At 29.5% G+C, this 24,507-nt stretch overlaps 1 protein-coding gene and 1 long non-coding RNA gene across 3 annotated transcripts in view; one reads left to right on the top strand and one right to left on the bottom strand.

The window, feature by feature from the left end:
* Nucleotides 1-24,507, bottom strand: part of LOC107450353 (protein O-mannosyl-transferase Tmtc3) — a 133,651-nt gene that overhangs the window by 87,739 nt on the left and 21,405 nt on the right. The window lies entirely within an intron of this gene.
* The window catches only part of LOC122269062 (uncharacterized), a 103,779-nt gene continuing 81,373 nt past the window's right edge, over nt 2,102-24,507 (top strand). The window contains exon 1 of the long non-coding RNA XR_006224952.2: nt 2,102-2,236. This is a non-coding gene — a long non-coding RNA (uncharacterized lncRNA). The remainder of the gene's footprint in view (nt 2,237-24,507) is intronic.

The following is a 24,507-nucleotide window of genomic DNA, read 5'->3' on the forward strand; positions in this document are numbered from 1 at the left end:
CACGAATCTGCTATCAGTTTTAACACATGCATTTAGTGCCTTGGCCACCCCGGCCATTTATTGCACTGAGCATATAAGACTACAATATATGAAGTCATTTTCGTCAAGAAAATAAGAACACGTGTGAATTTTGAAAATGTCGACTGAAGATTTTTTTTGCGGTAATTCAAGTGAATTCGAACTTTCTTGTTATCTAACTATTGTATTATGAACTTGGCTGCGTGATTACTAACTTGACTATTTTATAATGAACTTTAGAGAAGAGAGGGTTTTCAGTAGATCACAAATGTCGAGCATCACAAGCAGCATTCAGTGAGCTGGTGGGTGATCAATTGGATCAGCCCACGAAGGGACCAAGGATGTGCGGTATCGGTCCTTGTTAAAGTGTTCTACCATAAATGCTCCATTTCACTAGCAGGTCATCAAGCAACCAAAGCGGGGGATCCATCACCTCTGCTCTGTATTAAAATTGTGATTGCATGTCCTCGGATCTTTATAGAAGATGTTGGCTAGATTACCACCCATAGTTCATTGGACAGTTCAAGTGCAACGTAAATAAAGTACCAGTACTATGAACGTTGCTGTATTAATAGGAACTTGGCAGTGTGGATTGCAAACTTGGCAGATTTATCATGAATTAATAGGGTCCCGCAGTGGACTGATCGTTAAGACACGGTTCCCAGCAGATCACCGAAGTCAAGCATCACTGGCTACGGTCAGTGTGCGGGTGGGTGACCACTTGGATCAGTCTGCGTAGGGACCGAGGGTGTGCGGTATTGGTCCTCGTTAAACTGTGCTACCGTAAAGTGCTCGACTTCGCGCGCAGGTCGTCGGGCTACCGAAGCGGGGGTGCCATCCCCTCCGCAGAGGATCAAAATTGTGATGGCATGTCTTCGGATCATCCTGCGGGATGTTTCCCAGACCGTCGCCAATAGCCCATTGTGCAGCTCTAGTGCGACGTAAATTAAGAACAAAAACATGAATTAATAGGAGCCTTGCAGTATTAATATAAAATTTGCTGTGTTATATTATGAACGCTGCTGATTTTTGTACTTCAAAAGTTAATATCATAGGACGTGAACACTCTATATTTTTAGATGAATTTCTTATGAACGAATTTATTCCACATTTCTAATTTTATTCATATGTGTTGATAATGAATTAAAATGTTGTTTATTTTATTGCATCGTCAGTGGATAATACGTACTGATAAAAATGTTTTTGCTCTTCTCATCACTCAGGAACATGTCACCAATAGTGCAACTCTAGTGCGACGAAAATTAGCTACTACCCACCCTTTAATTCATTCTAAAGTATTGGTACTGAAAACAAGTGAGCTATAACAGTATTGCAGCGAAGAACTCCAAAAATGCCCATCAGTCATCATCATCACCAATAAGGAGACTCTCCTGACCGAGTGGTATCATCCGCTATACTCTTTGCAGGGTGTAGGTAGCGGGTTCGCTTCCGTAGCCCTGGTTGTATTTTTGTGCTGTCCTTTTCTGAATATTTTTTAATGTCCCGCAGTACACTGATTGCTAAGACACGGCTCCCAGCAGATCACCGAAGTCAAGCATCACTTTCGGCGGTCAATGTGCGGGTGGGTGACAGCGTGGATCACTCTGCGTAAGGACCGAGGGGGTGCGGTATTGGTCGTCGTTAAACTGTTCTACTGTAAAGTGCTCGACTTCTCGTGCAGGTCGTTGGGCTACCGAAGCGAGGGTGCATCCCCTCTGCAGAGGATCAAAATTGTGATGGCATGTCTTCGGATCATCCTCAGGAATGTTTCCCAGAGACAGTCGCCAATAGCCCATTGTGCAGCTCTAGTGCGACGTAAATGAACTACCACAACAACAACTGAATTTTTTAATCTGTTTTATGACTTCACAAAGGCGGGGGTGCCATCCCCTCTGCAGAGGATCAAAAATGTGATGGCATGTCTTCGGATCATCCTCAGAGATGTTTCCCAGACCGTCGCCAATAGCCCATTGTGCAGTTCTAGTGCGACGTAAATGAACTACAAACAAACAAACAAGACTTCACAAAGGCTTAAAAGCCGAACTTTTGAAATTGAGCACAAAAGCTTGCGTGTATGTGTACCAAAAGATAAATAAATATATCAGAAATAAAGGAGGGTCACAATTTATAGTAGAGATTTAAAATGTTGGATTTAATCAAGATAAATGAAGTTATTGATATTTTCCTCATTCTCTGGAATAACGCTTCGTACTAATAAGTAAGTTTAGTCTTTTAAATTTTCTGAAATTAGTTACCAAATGTATACTCTAATGTCTGTATTTAAAATGTGTAATTATTGAATGACAACTTATCTGATACTACATATTATGCAACTACCTAAAAAATGTATGTAAAAATCTAAGAAATTTTCAATCTATAAGAATTGAAAATTTGGTTATATTTAATTAAAGTATGAATGATTGTTTTTAATATCAGGCTATTATAGAAATGTCTTTTTGTTAACATGACTTTAAATATCACACCAATTTTCTGGGTGTAAATAACATTTTACCTTATTATTAAGATGCAGGTCAATATTATGTTTGGATATTTTCTAACGATGCGCAATTTTAATAGATTGTAATGCTAAGTGATTTAAAAAGTGCGTCTTAGTTTCAATTGTAGAATTGTATCCATGGGAAGTATCGGTAGCTAAGGTAGAATTAATTCTTATCGAACCAAAACTGCTATACACAATTATCTTCTCTTATTAAAATTGCCAAACTGAATTGTCGATTTTAGTTTCAAATTTTATAACTGTAATTATCTTTACAGGTTTTGGTGGATTAAAAAATATTTTTAAGAAAACATAAGTGAAATTCATTTTATAACCTAATTTATCGTAATTATTTGCTTTTCATCTGAAATGAATGAGTTATTATTGTCATTTTTAGAGCTATCATTAAAAAAAACAATCCTTTCTATTAGAAATATTAGAACAATTTGTTTTATAATACCGTTAAATTTTTCTGCAACCATATTAAGGTTCAAATTACAGTTATTATGATTAACTGCTGAATTGATTTCTATGTAAGTGTAGAAGATTGATTTTCTTTTAAATGTTTCATGCATGTTTTTTTTAAAATTTCTATTCAATGAAATGTTTTTGAATTAATTCCTTTTTAGAATTACAACAATTTAAAACAAATGTTTTGTTAATAAATTCAGAATTCGATGGACAAAATATGAACTTACTAAAGTAATAAAATTTTATAATTTAAACGTTTAAATATTTTACGAGTTACAGAAAGCTCATAAAGTTATTCCAATTTTTTTCAACGGTTTTTTATTTCAATTTTTTGCATTACACATTAAAGCTCTGGGAGGAATAACAAATTTATTCCTCTCGCTGTTTTTTAATGACCTCAGCTTTAATCGTCATAAAAACTTCGAAAGCTTTATCACTAAGAAGATCTTTGTGAAAGAGTAATTTTTTATTATTTTTCATCTTTTAATAGGTTTTAAAGAGCTTTTAATACTTTATCATTAAAGTCACAATAAGCGCCGGATTTGTGAAATAAAAATTTTGAAACAAAAACACTGAGAAAAATGAAAAAAAAAGACATTTAAACTTTGCAAGTGAGCATAGAAAAGCTGAATAAAGCATAGGATTTTATTGACTTTGCCTTTAGAAGTACAGGTCGTAAAAATTTTTTAAGCCTCAGGCTTAGATACATGTATTTTTATTTTTTAATGTATTAAATATAAAAACATTAAATAAATCTTTTATTTCATGTTTTTACACTTTCTCTTATGTAGATGTAGCGAATTATTTTTATCAGATTCGAAAAAAGGGCATTTGATTATGTTTCGCTTAAAAAAATTATATGTTCTTTTGAAAGATAATTTAAATTGTAAAACCCAAAATTCTTAATTTTAAAAAGAGTCTCATTTCATTCTTTTTGTAACCGTAAACCTTTCACTCACAAACTGCAATTCTTCTCCAAACTGCTGTTTTTTCCTCTTTTTTTTTTAAAAAAAAAACGGAGTTTCAATTTGTTTCTTATGGTTAAAATATAATATGCTTGACAACTGAATCCCACAGTGGACAAATTATCGTAAGACATGGATTCCAGTAGACCACCGAAGTCAAGCATCACTGACTATGGTTAGTTTTCAGGTGGTTAACTAATTAATTCAGGCTACGAAGGGACAGAGGGTGTGCGGTATTGCTCCTTTAAACTTCTGCAGAAAAATACTCTACTTCGCGTGCAAGACATTTTGTACGAAGTAAATAAATCACTACAACTATAATTCTTGAAAACTGGAAGATGTAATGCAATATAATTTCTAGCTACTTATTTCATCAAGTTACGAAATTCAAATTCGTTTAAATATTTAAAGAGCTTTAAAAAATATGGGAAATTCGAATCTAAAGAATAAAACAGTGCTGTTACTTATTCTATTATAAACTTCTATTTGATCTATGCCTTTCAAATTTTCTACAATAATAATACAGTCCGAAGTAATACTATATCGTACGAGTTAAATGGTACAATACAATGGCTAATCTAGAAAGTGTGTGAAGAACTAGAACTTAAGTGCATGATTATTCAATTCCTCTTTGAGCAATTTTTCTAAGATTATCGTAAAGTTGTCACAGAAATTTAATCAACTGTAGAATGATTCCCACGGTTTTAATCACGTAATAGAGAATATCTATTTTTTTGACCCACTTTAAAAGAAATTAATTTTTAGCAAACAAATATTTTCGTTTTCTTATATATATATAATTTGTACTTATCTCACATGGAGAGAAAAATTTTGGCAAAATTAATATACTTGTATTGTAAAGAAATTTCTGGCAAAAGAAACCATAACTCTGGTAACTAATTATGGCATTTAAACCATTCACTTGTTAATTTTACTGCTCGCAATTGTAAAGGCGATCTGGCTTCTTAAGATTCTGGCTTCTTAAGATTATAGTTCTTGTTACATTTAACAACAAATACAAAACTGAAAAGTAAATTTAACCAAATAAATTACTTTTATGCCATTTCTTAAGTATCACCAATCATTAAAGCTTCAAGAGCTTTTTAAATAAAATATTATTTACTAATCTGAACATTTTGCATCGCCTCAAACTAGTACGGTTAAAAATTTAGAATTTTCGTTAAAATGATCAAATTTTACATTTGATGAAAATTATCGAATTTCACATTTACACCAAATAGCATGGTAATAAAAAAAAACATATTTCATTGTTAATCTTACTGAAAATTCCTTATCAAAGTGCTGTTCTAAACGTCACCATAAAGCAAAAACGTGTTTTTTGTTGTTTCCATAGATCCAGAAACATTTATTTTAAATAAGCCAGCAAACTACCTATTCTGGTAGTGTTAACAATACTTTTTCTTTCAGTGCAATATTGCTAAAGTATACAGGGAATTCCATTAAAATACCCGTTAATGTGTTTTTTAAGATTTTGTACCAAAATTTAAAACAAAGCACATTGAGATGCCCCAAATTAATATTTAAGCGAATGTGGAAAATTCCAATAGGGGAAAGTGGGTGCAATAAGCATCAAAACATGTTTAATTTTATTTTATTTTATAACCGTCATTGAACAGCCAACCCAATTTTGGGTTATCCGGCTAGCACTGACCACAGTGGTGACCTAAATATCCTCGGTGGTAGACGGATTATGGGTTAGTCCCCTTGCCGATAGGCTAACCATGGGAGGTTTTCCTCACAATCTAACTGGTTAGTTCTATCAAAAAGTCCTCCTTGAAGGCAAATTTCTCCCAATACTTGATCCAGGAGTTCCCTTGTCTTCTGGATTGGCTTCAAAATTATACGGCTACGGAATAGAACTTGTTTAATTGGAAGATATTTCTAATAATTGTCTTTAAACTCTGTATGAAACCTGTCTTGTTTTTTTTTCTTTTTTTATAGCCTGTCTTGTTTATTTCATTCGTCCCTGTACTTTGATTGCAAGATTTCATTACCATTTTAGTTTTTCCTTGCTTAAATATAAATTTGCGACTCCTAATGTGCCAATCTTTTTTCGAATTTCTTAATAAGGATTCTAAAAAATGCGCATTAACGATAATCTTTATGGAACACTTTACATATTTCATATTACTGCTTAAGAAATCGTGCACCGTTATAACATAAAACTGAAGAAGATACTTAAATGAATATTTTTTTCATTCTGTCTCCATGAAACAGACCACTTGGATTGGATTTTTGCTTGAATTTTTGTTATTCTGCATTAGAGTTTTCATTTATATGCAGAACAGAATTTTCTAGTTTCAATTTGTTGTAATATCATGTGCCTGTTAAAAATACCGAGAACATTTTCGTTGTATTAACTATTTATTTTTGCAACCAGGAAAGCAGCGAATAAAAATGAGCTTTATTCCGTTAACTATTCAGGCTTGAGCAAAAGCTTTCAAATAAGAAAGACAGAAGCAAAATTACCCCTCTACTTAATCTTATTAACTTTCATGAGTTGTAGTTAAGTAAATTTAAATAGTTCAGAACCAGTTTTTATTATTTTAGCAACTGATGTTATTAACTTGTAGTTATTAACTTTAATATATAATCGTTGTATTAATTTAAATTACATAGAATCAGTTTCTATAAGTTTAGCATGGTTTTTATTATATTATAGCTAGTAAAATTATAGTAAAGTTGAAATTTAATAACAATTAAATAACTTAAATAACCGAACTTCTTTTTTAAATACTCAAATATGAATTACAAATTTTTACAAGGAACGTGTTATCGTAATGTTGTTTAGAAATAACGAAATTTAAATCATAATTTATTATTAGTTAATCATTATTTTTGTTTCTGTATTATAGTGCAAGATAATAGAGTTTTTAAAGTTAGATTGTTTTTGTGAAAAAATAAAATTTACAAATGTTTGTAATAATTTGTGCAAATATTTTTTTAAAAATATTATGCTCCTAGATTGTTTATTCTACTACTAAATGTGTTTACTCAAATTTAATATTGCTTTACGGACAATATTTATTAGAATCATTTGGTAAAAAATAGCTTAATTATATAAACTAAAGCTCTCGTCCTTATATCTAAGTATCGTTGACAGTTCTAAAGATATAAAACATTTTATAAGTTGTTGTGTGATCAAATCTGTGATATTGCGATTAAAATTAAGTGAGTAACAATTTTAAATTTACCGAAAAAAAAGTTTAAAATCCTATAAATTTTTATGTTTTTGGAATTTTTGTTGCTAGTTCTTAATTTTATTATTTGGTATCCATGACCATTGATTTTTTTTTTCGTTTACAATGCATGCTCAGAAAATATTAAGAAAAATTATGTGTGACTAAATAGTTGTACGCTTTTGAAATTCTAACTTCAAGAAAATAAATTGAAAATTTTTTAAATTAAAAAAAATTTAAATAATATTTTTTATTGGAGAATTGGAAACAAAACTGAGGAAACTTTAATGACACTTTGAATTTTTTCACTATTTTTAAATACTTATACGCTATTGATTTTTTAAATTTTTTCAATGAGGCTGTCAGAGTTGTAGGCTTAAATACGTTTGTGAATAATTTTTTAAAAATTGTCAACACTATAAAAGCAGAATATCGTTAAAAATGAACTGATATACATCGAAAATACCTGAGTTCAAAAGCATCACCATTAATCCCAACATTGTTGACTTTGAAAATAAATAGCCATCGTAATTACGAATTGCCTATTGAATAATTATTTCGAATTAAATGTTTCAGCTATTCCTTTTATCCTTAATACAACTAACTGAAACTTTAAAAATGTGTTTATTATCAATTGAACCTAAGGTTCTGTTCTATTTATAACATTATTTTACAATTGTTTTATTTCTTTATATTAATATATATATTGTTTTATTTGCCATATACATGGCATATAATTTTTTTTATTTATTGTGTAAATATTTCAAACAGCCAGTTACGAACTTTCATTTTTCCTTTTTTATTTTATTTAATAGGCTTTTAAAGCTTATTAAAGAGACATGCAAAAACTTTTTTTTGAGATAGTTCAAATAGACTGCTCGAAATAGTTCAACTTTGAATCAAAAGAATATAAAACCCAATTTTAAATGTATTGCCAGTTACCAAATAATTGCAGAAAAAACAATTTGAAGTTTGTTCTTCAACATTCAGGTTAATTGCGAGCATGTGGGAAATTGAACGTCATATCCACAAGGTATAAAAAGTTTAAAATTAGTATTTAAGACTGAAACTTTTATCCTGAGAAGTTAAGTATGATACCGTTTCTGTTCAACAATATGTTAAAATCTTCAAGTATAGTGGTTTTTTCATTAAAAAAAAACCTCAGATGTTTCAATTTTTCTAAAGATGCACTTAACACATTTAATTGATTATACGTAATTTATTTCATTTTCAAATATTTAATTTATAAAAGGAAAAAACGCATTTTAGAAAATATATCATTTCAAGGATTGCGTCCATTCTGAATATTTTTCTAGAATATTGAATTATAAATCCTTTATATAATGATACTTTTAAAATAGTTTTTTTTTTGCGAAAGAAAATATTTAAATTGCTGTAAAAACCTAAAACATTTACCAAACTAAAAGACTGCATAGTAAATGCAGTTCAAAAAATTTATTATGCTTTTAAGCGAATTGTTAAACACTTAACTCTTTGATAATAAACTCGTAGCGCAAAAAATATATGAATGTGAATCATTAGTTTTTTGAATCCTGAATACAAATCATTAGAGTTAATGGTTTTCAGTCAGTTTTGTTTTTTTTTTAGAAAAAAACTTATGTTTGAGTTACGCTTGAAAGCAATTTATTTTTTAGAATAAATAGACTCATTTTGTAAAACAAAATTATTTCCTGAATTCATTACTATACTTCAAAGTATCTAACTCCTATTATTTTTGAACGTAAATGTATAAATTTTATGTTTTTAAGTCTACGTCTTTTAATTTAGCAAATAATGCATAACATATGTCATTATTTTATTCAAAGTATAAAATACTTGATTGAAGCAGTTTAATTTATCTATTTGATATATTTTTTCTTTCATTCTTTTTCCTAAAAACAATCATTTTTCAACAAAAAAATAATGAAAAGAAAAAAAGATTGAAGATTTTAATAATTTGCATTTTCTTTTTAAAGCTTTCTGGTGGATACAAAATTTTCCCCTAGGATTCGAAATGTATGCAATTGAACCTCGTTACTGAACATAAATTTATAATATACTAGCAGGGAGGCCAACTGCTGTGCTTTCTGTGAAAATATTAATAAATTGGTAGCGAATTAAATAGTAATACTTGTAGAATAAGAATAATCACGTTTACTTTTTGAAAGGAACACCAAGAGAATAAAGTTGCATTTCATATGATACTTTGAAGTTTTGATATGAAGTGGTGGAAAAATTATTTTAGACAAAAAATACTTAACTGAAAATAACCGAAACTTCGCTATCACTAGAAAATATTTTCTTACAAATCGGAGCAAGTTGGCATCTCTGTGTTACATATTTTTAAAACTTTTTCAAAATTCAATTTTAAAACTTAAATTTAAATAAGTATGTTTTTTTTTTGTTTTCTTTTTTTAATTTCCAATGAGCTGCACAATCGGCCTTGCCGATGAGCAGACCTAGTGCATTCTCCAGAGGTGCTATCAACTCTTTCAGGACCACCACAATGGGTGAGATACCGTTGGTCATGTTAATTTGGATGTCCAGTTTCTGCCACACAAGATGGCAGCACCAAGACTCTATTTGGATGCTAAAGTGCACTAAGAATTTAATTTTGCCGGAAATGCCAAGAGCCAATAAGGCACTCCAGGGATCTTTTACATGCCGCATAATCATACGACATGGCCGCTGAGGATTTTCTGCAAGTATGTTTAGCGAATAGTATAGGATAAGTATGTTTAATCGAACATATTTTGTGAATAAAACAAAACAAAAAAATATTCAATAACTTTAATTAGTTACTAAATAAATATTAGAAATAGAGTTCATATAATTCTTCATAGTTTAACATAGGCAATAAAAATATACTTTTCACCCGCAAGGGAGCTTTAAAATTTGACAAAATAAAACAAAAGTATTCCGAAATATTAATTAGTTACTTAATAAATATAGCAATAACAATCATATAATTCTCCGTAGGGCAACATGGAGGCAGTAATATCCCCTTCCTGTTTAAAGAGTATTCTGAAGATTTGATAAAATGAAACAAAAATACATCAAAATATTAATTTGTTATTTAAAAAATATGGAAATATAGTTTTCTTAATATTTTTCGTCGGTTAACACGGTGTTGTTAGAACAAATTTTTATCCGGATTGGAACCTGCGATTTTATAATTGATGCTTTTAAATAACGTCTTTTAACCGGTATTTTATGCATCATAAATCACAGAAAACATATCATATTGTCTAATATTATTAATTCTGTGATAATTTTATTGTGGTCATTGGTTATTTGTTGTTATTTTTATTATTTTTCGATACTAGCATTAGCTATGTATATAAAATATTTCATTTTAAGTTCTATCAGTTTTGAAATTTCACCCATCATTTTTTTTCGGAATCTTTTTATTCTAATGACTTAACATTTCATTTATTTATATTACTTATTGTTTCAGATATTAATTCTGATCATGTTTTCTCCTTCTATATTGTCAAACTTTTTTTTGATAAGTAGATAATTTAGTTTTCCAAATTTAATTTCAAATCAAATAATTGCTAAAGGAGGAAAAAGAGGAACTGTCTATCCAAAGTGGAATCTTAAGATTTTATGAGAGATGCTCTTATAAACATCTACTTGGATAATGTATACATTTAAATTGCAGAAAGTAGTCTAACATCATTAATTCAGGTATGTTTTAAATGAAGCTGTAGGTAACTTTTTTAGCTAAAATTTTGGGACACAGCATTAAATATTTGTATCAAAAATATTTTATTTCCTATTCTATCAGCTTTGAATTTCTTCGAAAGCATTTCTTGATTTATTTTTACTCTAATGACTTTTTTTTCATTTGGCTTTTTTATTGCTTCAGATTTTTTTATTCTGACTATGTATCTATGACCTTTTTTAGTTGAAATTTCTTCTAATACGCAGAGAATTCAGTTTCTCAAAATGCAATTCAAATAAAAAAAAAAAAATTTATAAACAGGGAAAAGAAAAAAAACAAAACAAGATTCTAAATAAAAATTTGATACAAAAAACACTCTGCATATTTCAAATCAGCCAACACTGGTAATAAAATCAAATAAAAACTTACATCTGACTATTCAAATTTTTTTATGTTTTCTGTGGTATTTATTTTAAAAATACCACAAAAAAAATCTTACAAATTTCTTATAAAAAGCATAAAAAATAAACTTGATAGTAATCAGTTTTTCATATCTCTTAAAGTACTTTTTTGCTTCGAAATGATGGCAACATACGCCATTCTTTCTCGTATTAGGGAACTGCTCATTGCACTAAGTGGATCGCAATTAAAGGAAGAGTGCCCTAAAAAATAGCCGCTGAATGGAATACTTCGTGAGGGTCCCCGCAGATTAAAGTTAATTGGCTATGAGGGAACATTAATCAGTTAATGCAAGGTTATCGTCACTCTTGAGATTTCTAAGGTTAAATAAAAGATAAGGCTCAGGAACAATAACCATTTTTTTTGGCTCTCCACTAAAAACCTTTAAATAATTACAAAATCAATAGATGAGGAATTGGGGTTTTAATGCACTTTTTCATATTATGAATGACTCTATAGCTTATTGTTTTCGTCTTTTATTGAAATGGAGTTTTTTGTGTGTGGTTATTTGGTTTTGGAAGAAAATTAAAAATGAATGATAATGGGTTTTAGATGCTTGTTATTTATATCCTAAAGAAATATTATTTTGACAAATTTTATTTGAAATAAATTTTAAGTTCATAAATAATCTGATGTCATTTAAACTTATTATTAAATTAAAATAGGCATTTTAATTTATAGTGACTAAGATACTTTAATAAATGTCCCCCTTTTTTCTTTAACATATAACTATCGTTTTCAGTTTTACGTCAGATGCAGTTTATAGTACTATATTTGACGTAATGTTTTTGTTAACTTGAGTTGAGACTAAAGTCAACTGGCTAGAGGGAACATTAATCAGTTAATGCAAATCACTCTTGATATTTCTAAGGTTAAAGAAAAGATAAGGTTCAGTAACAATAACCTTTTATTTGCCTTCCTTTAAACATCTTTAAATAATTACAAAATCAATAAATGAGAAATTGCACTTTTTGATATTAGGCATGACTTCGTTGCTTATTGTTTTCGTCATTTATTGAAATGAAGTTTTTTTTTTGTGTGTAGTTATTTGATTGTGAAAGAAAAATTAAAAATGAATGATAATGGGTTTTAAATACATGTTATATAAATTCAGAAGAAAAATGATATTTACAAATTTTAGTTTAAAAAAATGTAAAGTTCATAAATAATTTGATGTCATTTAAACTGATTATTAAATTAAAATAGGCATTTTAATTTATAGTGACTGAGTTATTTTAATAAATATCCCCCTTTTTTCTTTAACATATAACTATTGTTTTCAGTTTTACGTCAGATACAGTTTATAGTACTATATTTGACGTAATGTTGATTTTGTTAACTTTAGTTGAGATTAAAGTTAATTGGCTGTAAGGAAACATTAATCAGATTAATGCAAGGTTCGTCACTCTTGATATTTCTAAGGTTAAAGAAAAGATAAGACTCAGGAACAATAACCTTTTTTTTGGACCTCCGCTAAAAACCTTTAAATAATTACAAAATCAATAAATGAGGAATTGCACTCTTTCATATTATGAAAGAGACAGCAGCTTATTGTTTTCGTCTTTTATTAAAATGGAGTTTTTTTCTTGTTGGTGTGGTTATTTGATTTGGAAAGAAAATTAAAAATGAGTGCCAATGGGTTTTAGATGCATTTTATATAAATTCCAAAGAAAAAGGACTTTGATAAATTTTATTTGAAACAAATTTAAAGTTCATAAATAAATTGATGCCATTAAAACTGATTTTTAAATTAAAGGAGTTACTTTAATTTATTAAGTATCAAATGAATTTTAAGTTCTTAAATAAATTCAGGACTTTAAGAGAATGAAAAGAAAGAGGAAGAAAATTAAAAATGAATGGTAATGGGCTTTAGATAATGGTTCCTTGTTATTTAAATTTTGAAGAAAAATTATTTTTGCAAATTTTATTTAAAATAAATTTTGCGTTAATAAATTATTTGATGTTATTAAAACTTGATTTTAAAACTAAAATAAATATTTTAATTGTCATTAAATCCGAAGAATTAATTAAAATATATTTTATAACTTACATTATTAAGGATGAAGCCTTAAGGCATCTTTATCGAAAGGTGATTGCATTTCGGTTCCATAAGCCGCATTAACTGCCCTCTACTGATTTTAATACCTGCTTTGTTCTTCCCTTTGTTGGAAAATTTTTCACATTTTGTTCACACAAATATTTTTTTTCGATCTTTTAATGGGCATAATTTGTATATGCATGACATTAAACAAAAACTTAAGAATGATTTTAATCAACTTATTCTTAAATCAGAAAAGTTAAAATATAAAGTAAAAATTTTTAGAAGCCACTTAAGAAAATTCGTAAGCAATCTATTTTTTAAAAAAAATGGTTGAGCTATTATTGTTTAGTTTTGGCGGAAAGAGTCATACAAGTCAGTAATACATTGTTAAAAAAATATGTTTACCACTTTCATTAAAAGAAACGAAGAGTCAGTCTTATTTGCTAGAAAAAGCTAAAAAAATGGTATCAATAATTTGTTTAAGGTAGTTTTACAATTTTACCAATAATAGCCATCGTAATTAAATAGGAATTATAATGAATAATTTAAGTCATTTATCCTAAGCTAATGGATTGACGAAATTATAAATGCCTTTAGGTAGTTTTGATATTTGGCGAATTATTATTTAAGTCGATTATTATTAAGTCCAGATTATAATAATTTAGACCTTTTATATGTTCTGCAAATTAAAAGTCAGATATTATTCGCTAAAAAAAATGGCAGAATGTTAAAAGGTTTCAAACTTTTGTGAATGATTAAAGTAGATAATTTTGAAGTTAGAATTAAAATCATCAGAGATATGTTAAATAAAATGAAGAGTCAGCTCCATTTGATTACAAAAATGAGTGCGTTGGTATAGCAACAAAACGTTTAATACCATTCCATTTTAACTGATTTAATACGTAGTTCCACATTTCTGCAATCATATTATGGAAGTAATTTTAGGAGTAATTTTCGAACCAAACATTACATTAAAGTAAACACCATTAACGAGGCAATACATTCTTACTCAAATCATTCGAAATCACGTTTTAGCTTTCACAAAAGTTCTTTACTGTTCTATTTTGCAGAGAAAACACTCAGTAATTGCTGGAAAGTCTCATTTTCTAAGGCATGTTTTCTTGTAAATCTTCTTCTCCGGGCCTATCTTTTCTTTGGTCCCTAGAGATACGAGGTAACTTTGACCGTGCTCGCTTATTCCGAGGCGATGGAATCTCGGGGTCCTTTTTGGGAAAGAATTAGATTTTCTGGGAGGGATTCCTCTCGGGAAGAAGAGTTGAAATTTTTGGAGAAGATCGAACAAATTTCCTGAATATCCTTGCCGAGAGAAAGAACTGTTTTACTTCCGCTTCTGTACCATTGGGACTTCTAGTTAATCTCAGTTCTCGCTTCGAGAATGTTCGGTTTTAAACTTTAATCAGCTTCGGAAAAGTTCGGGATTTCCAAAAATAATGGGTTTCGGTGTTCCACAGATGCATTGTTTGAAAAGGAGTAATTTTGAATGAGTGTGTGTGTGTTTCGGGCAGGCTTAAGTTTGTCAAAATAAATTATAGACTAATTTTATATCAGTACTGTAAGATTTTTTTTTTAACTAGTACTAAAATATTTCTCATATTGTTCATTTTTAATGAAACTTCACCCAAAAGTAAGCTTCCTTTCCTCGTAACTAGAACTTTTAGAACAAATCTTATAAGAAATTTCTTATAATGAAACTAATGCTAGAATTTGAGGTGTTTCCTTTTTAAACAAGCTCGAGCTACTTTATTTTTGAAATGACTTCTTGAAATGTTTTTCAAATCCTAAATTTCTTTCTTTAACCTAATTAAAGAATTCTGAAGAATAACCGCTACTAAGCATCAGTGGTGACAAAAATACAGTGGCGTTTTTTTACTAATCCTCTAAGTCAGTGTTTCCCAAAGTGTGGTACGCGTACCCCCAGGGGTACGAGAACACTTTAGCGGGTGTACGCGTTCTTATGTGAAATATCTTGCAACAAACGAAAATTTCAAAATTTTTTATTTAAAAACAAAGCTAGCCATGAAAACTTACGATTACGAAAATTTACGATTCTATTCGCTATTCCTTGCAGAGTTAACCGTTAATAATTAATGGTGCCAACAGCCAGTTGTGATTTTTAACTTTTGTGCAATTATTTATAGTAAAAAATACATTAATTTTTTTTATTAATGGTACACAGCGTTACGAAAAATTTAGAAAGGGTATACAAAATTCATAAGGTTTAGAAACACTGCTATAAGCAAACGAATTAGTATATTTTCTCCATAATTTTGCTTTTTAGTTTATAATTTTTTCCTCTTTTTAATTACCGTTTATTTTAAATTTTTCTTTAAATTAAAAAATCGTAAGAGCCTCTGTCGCTGCTTTGGGTGTACAAATTAACGTGACATTTTGCTTCGCTGCGTAAAATCTATAAGACTTAGAAACTTGAAATTACAGTATAGAAAAATGTACAGGGAGTACAATGAAATATAATAAAGTAACTTTCGATAATTATTCGAAATTTATTTACTGCTGAATTTCAAGTAAAAAATACCATGCGAGCCTATCTGAAGACCAAAGGAATGCAACCACAGATTTGAAATTTGGCCTGCAGAAAGGGCTACATTTGGTTGTGAGTTTAAGAGGTTTTTTTTCAAAATTGCAATTTCAATTGTCTTTTAGCAAATTTTCCTCTGTTTTTTTGCTTTGCAATAAATTTTGGTTTTAAAATTTTGAACTTACAATGTTTTATAAAAAAAAAGGTAAAGGAAGTACAACGGAATAAAAATTTAACGCTAGATAATTAGTTCAAGTATAATTAAATGCTCAACCCGAAGGGAAAAAGACCATGTTGGGTCAGTTTGTTACCTTCTCAAATGCAACAACGGAATTGAAATTTAATGAGTTGAAAGAGCCATTTTTAATTCATGAACTTATTTTTATTTTAACTTTTTTATAACTTTTTATAACTTATTTTTTATAACCTTTTTTTATTTATGAACCCTATCAACTATGCGGAAATTCCAATTTGTTCGAAAGTTATAGCAAATTTAAATACATTTTTGTGCTTTTTTTCGACTCTCTTACTTTTTGCAGTGTGTTTAAAAATATGAGTCGAAAATGTAAAGGCAGATAAAGAGGACTTAAATAAGCATTTTTTAAACTAGAATGCATGAGTGGAAATACTGCGTAAGCCTATAGAGAGTGCTGTTTCTAACTAATATATAACAATCCATGCCCTGCCTTGAGATCTTGCATCCCTGTTGGTCATAACTCTTTCGAGCAGTTTTCAACTGTAATTTTATTTCGATTGTAAACTGTTTGATTTTGTTGAAGAATGCTGATGCAAAAATTCAGTGCTAGCACGTAAAGCAGCATTAAACATAAATAGGTAAAAATGAACAGTTTACAATAGCTAACAATCAATCACTTTACAATCAAATTATAGTCAATTAAGTTTGCAATAGCTGCTCGAGAGTAATCTTTATCAACATAGTTAGCAAGTAGTAGCATTAGCAAGAAACAGTGCTCTCTATCAACTTAACGCGAAATATCCATACACACATTGCCTTATGAAATATGCTTATTTTAATCCTCTCTACTTGCATTTACATTTTTGACACGTATTTTTGAACCACCCTGCATATCGAAAATATTTATGCATTGTTGTAGTAAATTTATTTTCCCATATAATAAAATTATAATATCCACCAAACACTTTAAATTAAACTTTAATGGTTTGATTGTCTTACCTTATTATGGCTAAGATTTTGACTAAATTTGAGTTCAAAAATAGTTTTTTTTCCCTGTAAATATACTAAATTTCACCAATCTTAAAGACCCTATTGCTGATAATCATAAAGACCCTACTGCTGTTAGAGTATTTATAAAATTTCACGTCAATGCGGTCTTATATTTTATAACCGTCGTTGAACAGCCGACCCAATTTTACGGGTTTACGACTACTAATGTTCAACTCCGTAGCCTTGTAATTTTGAACCCAATCCAGAAGGCAAGGGAACTCCTGGATCGAGTATTGGGAGAAATTTGCCTTCGTGGAGGACTTTTTGATGGAGCTAACCCACATTTGCGTTACATGGAGAGGAAGACCACGAGAACGCCCCACGGTTTACCTGACGGCAAAGGGACTCTAACCCATCATCCGTCTACCACTCAGGATATTTCACGTCAGCACTGTGATCGGTGCAAGCCGGATGCGGAATTCGTATCGACTGGGATCAGAACCCAGTTCGCCTCATTGGAAGGCGAACGCTCTATCCCTTGAGCCATCACGGCTCTCTTCCTTATATTTTATTTTATAACCGTCGTTGAACAGCCGACCCAATTTCATGGGCTTACGACTACTTACGTTCAACTCCGTAGCCTTGTAATTTTGAACCAATCCAGAAGACAAGGAAACTCCTGGATCAGTACCCCCAGAGGTATTGATTTGTTGTGGGAACATGGAGGACTTTGAGACTCGACAGATTTAACGTGCATCAGTCACCATTTACTACACGGGGAGTCTTCGGCCGGCGAGGATCGAACCCACGACCTCTTGGATATGGGCCCAGCGCCCTACCGACCAGGCTATCCCGGCCCTTTCCTTATATTGGACAAACTAAACGCACTCTGAAATTTCGACTGGAAAGAACATGAAAGAAGTGTCCAAAATCAGGACATTAACCGATATTATTTCGCTCTACATAGTTGGAATTGAAATCACACGTTTGAGTTTGCTTCTACTAAAATCATTCGAAACTGCTCTTCACCTTTCCGAAATTGATTTTTGAGAGTTATTATGTATTTTGAAAAATTCAAATAATTTATTTAATGTTTTTTCAAGCATCCCCCAGTTTCCCAATATTTTGATGCCTATTTTAATTCTATCTGTTGCACACTGGTGTTCCCGCCCTCCTGTTTCGTATCTTCCCCTTGTTATTTCCTTGTTCTAACTTGTTTCTCTGCTTCTATTGATTAAACTACCTTACACGTGTGTATCTCTTTACTTCTCTCCCTTTATTTGACGTTTAGACGCTGAAGAAGATTCTTGTTTACAGAGTGGAAACTATAGTATATAAATTTATTTATTTTAATTTTTCTATGTACTTAAATTTATTTTCATTTGAGCGCTATTCACAATTTTTTTTTTGTTGATTTAGAGTGCATTAGAAATTATTGTTTATTCAGATAAAAAGAGTGATAAATAATTTTATTTTATCAAAAAATACACAAATTTCCTTTTCAAATAAAAGGAAAGAGAAATTGGGTTTTAGCATCTTAATTCTAGTTTGAACACACATTTAAAATATGTCCACTTTTTACACTGATGACTATCATCAAATTGATGGCTCTTTTCTTGCATTTATTCTTAACAACTTGTAATGCATTTTATTTAAGAAACAGCTCAGCACATTAGTTAATTTTTTTTTAATTTTAAATCATTTCATTTTTTAATTTCATTATTTAATAACATTTTTTAATTTCATTATTTAATTTTTTCAAATTTTTTATAGCAAGAGGTTGTTTATTTCGTTAAACATTTATTACCCAGCTCTCTTCAAAAATGTTCTGTTTAACTTCTAGAAGAGCAATAATTTTAACTTCTACCAAAATTAACGAAGGCATTAAAAAATTTAATCTTTTTTTCATTTTTTAAATTACGTGATAATTCAATACCCTTTCAACTGCAAAAACTAGCTTAAAAAATCTCAAGTTATAAGTAATGATTTTAAAAGAACCAAGATTTATGACAAATTCAAAAACTTGGATTTAACTAGAGATACAGACATTCGAGAGATTTTGAATCTCCTGTAAATGTTTTGTGAGATAACGAGTCATTTTAAAACCATATTGATTACTAATATTCCATTCATAAACCTAATTTGATTACTAATATTCTAGTCATAAACCTAGTTTGATTACAAATATTCCATTCATAAACCTAATTTAATTACTAATATTCCATTCATAAACCTAATTTGATTACTAATATTCCATTCATAAGCTTATGTATTTTGAAGAAATCATTTTCGAAAGCCTATACCTCTAAAATTCCATTTTTAATCACGTGTTTAAATTTAATTACATAATAATTCAAATTTGATAATCTAAAACTTGTATCACATTCTTTTATTCTAAAAATAACATATTAGTCAAAACTATGTCTGTTTTAGAACGAAACGTTCCCAACAAACGATTTTGTACATCGCAAGCAGAATCACATTCTTTCATTTTTATTCCTCATTATTCCAGCATTCTTATTCCGTATTTGATAATATTTTGACGTATATTCTGTTCATAAACTTATGTATTCTAAGAAATCATTTTTCGAATGATTTCTTAGTATTCCTCTAAAATTCCATTTTTAGCTACGCATTAAAATTTAGCTACATAGCAATTCAATTTCGATAGTCAAATATTCTTACTATTATCTAGTACTCATAAAAAAAAACATGTTAGCCAAAATCATGTTTGTTTCCGAACGAAACGTCTCCAACATACTATTTTGTTCGTTCCAAGCTGAACCTTATTATTTAATTTTTATTCCTCATTATTCCAATATTCTTATTCAATATGTAAATAGTAATGTTCCATTTATAAACCTATGTATTGTAAGAAATCATTTTTCGAATGACAATACCTTTAAAATTCCATTTTTAGTTTCGGGTTAAAATTTAGCTACATAACAATTCAATTTCGATAATCGAATATTCGTACTATTATCTAGTACTCATACAAAAACATGTTAGCCCAAATCATCTCTGTTTCAAAACGAACCGTTCCCAACATACTATTTTGTTCATTCCAAGCAGAAATATTCACTAGCTTGTTGCCATTCTGCCATAACAGCGGAAGCAAAAATGAAAGAGGCTAGAAAAATTTCATCTTTCCGGAGCTCGTTTCAAAAGCTTTTCCGTGTTTCCGCAACCATGGTTGAGGGAGCAGCCATTTTTTTCCCTCCATCTTTCATAAATTATCAATGGTAGACATTGATATCACTTATCACTTATCCAGATTTTGATCGAACAGAATATGCTTTATGGGCTCTTCCGGTTTAGGAAGTGAATGAGAAAAAATGGGATATTTTGGGGAAATATAGTAGGGCATTTTTAGAGCTAATGCTTAATCTGTTTTTGTGAGAATGTGTACTGTAAGGAAATTTATGGCGTGTTTTAGAAAATGATACGAAAAGTGAAATATTTTATGGCATGTTACGAAGTAGCTCAAAGTGCTGGTACGGGTTATTTTTTGATAAAAATATTTTAGGATTATTTAGATGATTTAAATAGATTCCATGACTTGCATTAAAGTGTAAGCAAAAGCTTCAATCAAAATTCAATTTTTAAAGTGCAATTAACAATAGTATATATATTGCACTTTGGCGATAATTTATATAAGCTGTATTAGACAATAAAGCATTTCTTTTAAATAATATACAGAAAAGTCGGCATCTGTCAACACCAATGAGAGTTTAAAAATGTCACAAATTTTAAAAATTACCATGCCTATGGTAAGTATAATCATAAGCAATGTTTGTTAGAAATTACAAAGCTAAAACTATCTAACTTCACGCAGTGATTCTCAATAGAATTAGTCACAAAAAAATTTATATTGAAAAAATATGTTTAATAAATAAATAAAATATTTCCTTTGTTTATTTACCTGTTTCAACATTTTTAAAATTTATTTACTGAGTACCCGTTCATCACACGGGATGAAAAAAAATCAATAAATCAGTACTAATCAACACTACGGTATCATGTATAAAACTGACAAACATATACCAACCCAATTAATCTAAGCCCATTGTTTTAAAAAAATATATTAGTTGCCCTTCCTGATGACTTAGGTGTTATCAAAGTCTTGGTATATGGTTTTTACCGGTAATACTCATAGTATTACCTGTTTTAACTAGTAATACTCGTTTCGATGGTAATACTCATGGTGGTATTACCAGATTAAGCAAAACATATTAATCCCATCAAAATGAAGATTTGTTACATTCAGTATCACTACATATATGCATAACATTTCTCATACACGGTTACATAGAACGTCCTCATTTCTTTTTCACGTTGGCAGCGAAGAATTGAACTATCAAGCGTCTCAGCTGTCGTACGCATGCAAGGGTAAAAGTATAGGTTGATAAATTTCAGGATGCAAATTCTTTTCTTGCCCTGACAATGAAAAGCTGAAACAAACTGAGTTAAGAGTTGGGAAGAATTGAAGGGTTAAAAGTGTATAGTTCGTATGAAAAAAAAAGTATTCTATAATATGCTTTAAGCATACTTATGCCGGATCAATAATAATTTTATTCATTTTTATTGGTATTTATTGAAAAATGAATTGCTACCGTGCAGTTAAGCTTTTTAAATATAATAAAAAAAGGCTTGCTCGAAAAGCAGAAGAAAGCGTTGATGACAGTTATGAAAGACGCAGCATTGAAAGATTGCATAGGAGACTTCATACATAGGAGACGTCATACATGTTGTTTTTTAAAAGCATAATTATTGTATTACTTTTGCAAGTTTCTATATTGCATATCTTTTATTTTGATATAGTTTTTTTTAATTAAATATCTTATTATTGGCTACAAATTCTAACTTTTCAAAGTGGAATAATTTTTAATGATTTTAAAAATTGACTTAAATTATTAAGACTCTATATTCTTAAGACAGTTTAAATGGGTTTAACTTAGTAACGAGCGAAGCGAGTATACTTTGCAAAGGAAACCGTATAAGAGTAAATAGCAATCTTCAGTGGTTAGGAAGCCTCAGCGAACAGAGAGGGTGGAGGCCATTAGTTTGGCCTAATGCTATTTCTAGAGGTCAACTCCTGATAGCAAAAAATTACCATATTTTACAAATTTCTCCGGTACTTATCCCTTTTGGTTGGTTGATAAAATCTCATTTCCCCATCACTTATTGTTGGTACCAATATTAGCAAATTTAGTACGAATTAAACACAGTCAATTAATTAAATAGCTTAAAAGTTTACAATCGGGTGAAACTCTTATGGTTGAGATTTTTTATGTTCTTACAAAAAGCAGGTAAATGACTTAATAGGTAAATTTTCGAGATAGAAATGATAGAAATGATAGAATAATCAAGATAGAATAATCGAGATAGAATAATCGAGATAGAATAATCGAGGTAGAATAATCGAGGTAGAATAATCGAGGTAGATAAATAGAGATAGAATAATAGAGATAGAATAATAGAGATAGAAATAATAAGGATAGAAATAATAGGATTAATCGATATAGAAATAATAGGGAAATGAAAGAATTTTAATACAGTAAAAGCTCCAAGGTAGAGTGAGTAATATAAGGGACACCCTATTCTATATTCTAACCCATAATAGCCCTAGTACTGTTTACTAATTTTAAGGATCACCGGCGTCAATAATAAACAGGCAATTTCTTATGGTTTTCTTAAATTAGTACATTTTCTACACTTTTTAATACAAAATTTTCTCTTCCATTTCAATATTTACCTATTACCAAAATTTTGTTATGAAAATAGCAATTTTTTACGGATTTCATAAATGGATAAAAACCTTTTCTGCATTAATTTAACTTCTTAATACAATTTTTTTTTATTTCAATCTANTTTCCATTTCAATATTTACCTATTGCCAAAATTTTGTTATGAAAATAGCAATTTTTTACGGATTTCATAAATGGATAAAAACCTTTTCTGCATTAATTTAACAATTACATAAAAAAAAATTGCATTAATTCTTAATGCAATTTTTTTTTATTTCAATCTATACCTATTACCAAAATTAATTAATAATGATTTAAATTTATTGGTAATGCCACTGATATTTTAATAATTTTTTTCGAAAGAATTAATATTGGTACTTGTTTCAAAGAGCTTAAAAAATCGTCAAATTATTATTGAAGACAATGGTGGTTAAAATTTTAATTTTTAGAACCTTTAAACTTTGAAAAAGGTTTAAAATTACTTACAAACTTAAAATTTGGTAACTAAGTTCAGTAAAATGAAATGAATAAAATGAAGCAAAAATTATTCAAAATATTTATTAGTTACTTAATAAATAAGGAAATTCCGGTCATAAAATTCTCCGTAGGATAACATGGAGGAAGAAAGTCTCTCTTCTGTCTGGAGAAGGGTCTTAAACACATCTGGTTTTGCCCACAATATGTACTGTGATAATCAGAATCTATTATACCAATAAGGTGCCTATATAGATACTGTAGTAAAAGATGTTTTACTGCCCTTCGACACGGATAAGTACCCTTATATAACCATGCTACACATTCATGGTATCTAATACATTGTAAACTTTATTTGTTATTCCGTATTTTCGGTATTTTTTTATCTTATATATTCCGTTGCGGCTTCATTTTATTGGATTTACCCCAGTATAATTTAGAAATTCTACACAACAGAAAAAATATTAGCCATACATAGATTCATTTAAACTATGATAATCAGAATTTATCTCTATTTTTCCCATCTCTTATTAGCTATCTTCAATTTTATTTTATTAGTTCTTGTTTAGTTTCCATTATTTAAGTTTATAGAGTTTTACATGTTTTAAAATCGCAAGCTACAATATAAGAAACACGTGGTTTCATGAACCTCCTAAAATATGAATGCGGTGACGTCATCACCATACTTCGCGAAATTATAAACTTGAATTTTACTTGTGATAACCTAACACAAGAAATAAAATATGTAGTGTTCATAAAAACATTCGATGAAGCTAAAATTAATTGAAAAGAAAATTAAAGAGGAATTTCCTTGACAATGGAGATTTCCTCCTTAATTTTCTTTTCAAACAACTTAATATTTTAATTTTCATGACTTTCCAATACATGACCAAACAGATTCGATGCATGGGTCACTGGCACAATTTCCTGCGTTTCAGTAATGAAACTAATTTTTTATTGAGGGGCAAGTTAACAGTTCGCTCGTATTATAATTTTTTTTTTTAAATCCAATGGAAAACTCTTTCTTCGGAATATAACGCGTGAACTAGTAGTCGGAGATAGTTTTAAAGTCGACAGTTACGTCCGCAATGTTTACGAATGTGTAAACCAATTTCGGTATTGATCGGTTAAGAATTTTTGATTTCTATACCATACATACACGCATGCATACATATATTCTAATTAATTTATATAGATTACTTCGATAATTTTGGAAAAAAACAAG

Source organism: Parasteatoda tepidariorum, chromosome 3, assembly GCF_043381705.1.
Source record: "Parasteatoda tepidariorum isolate YZ-2023 chromosome 3, CAS_Ptep_4.0, whole genome shotgun sequence".
Taxonomy (NCBI): domain Eukaryota; kingdom Metazoa; phylum Arthropoda; class Arachnida; order Araneae; family Theridiidae; genus Parasteatoda; species Parasteatoda tepidariorum.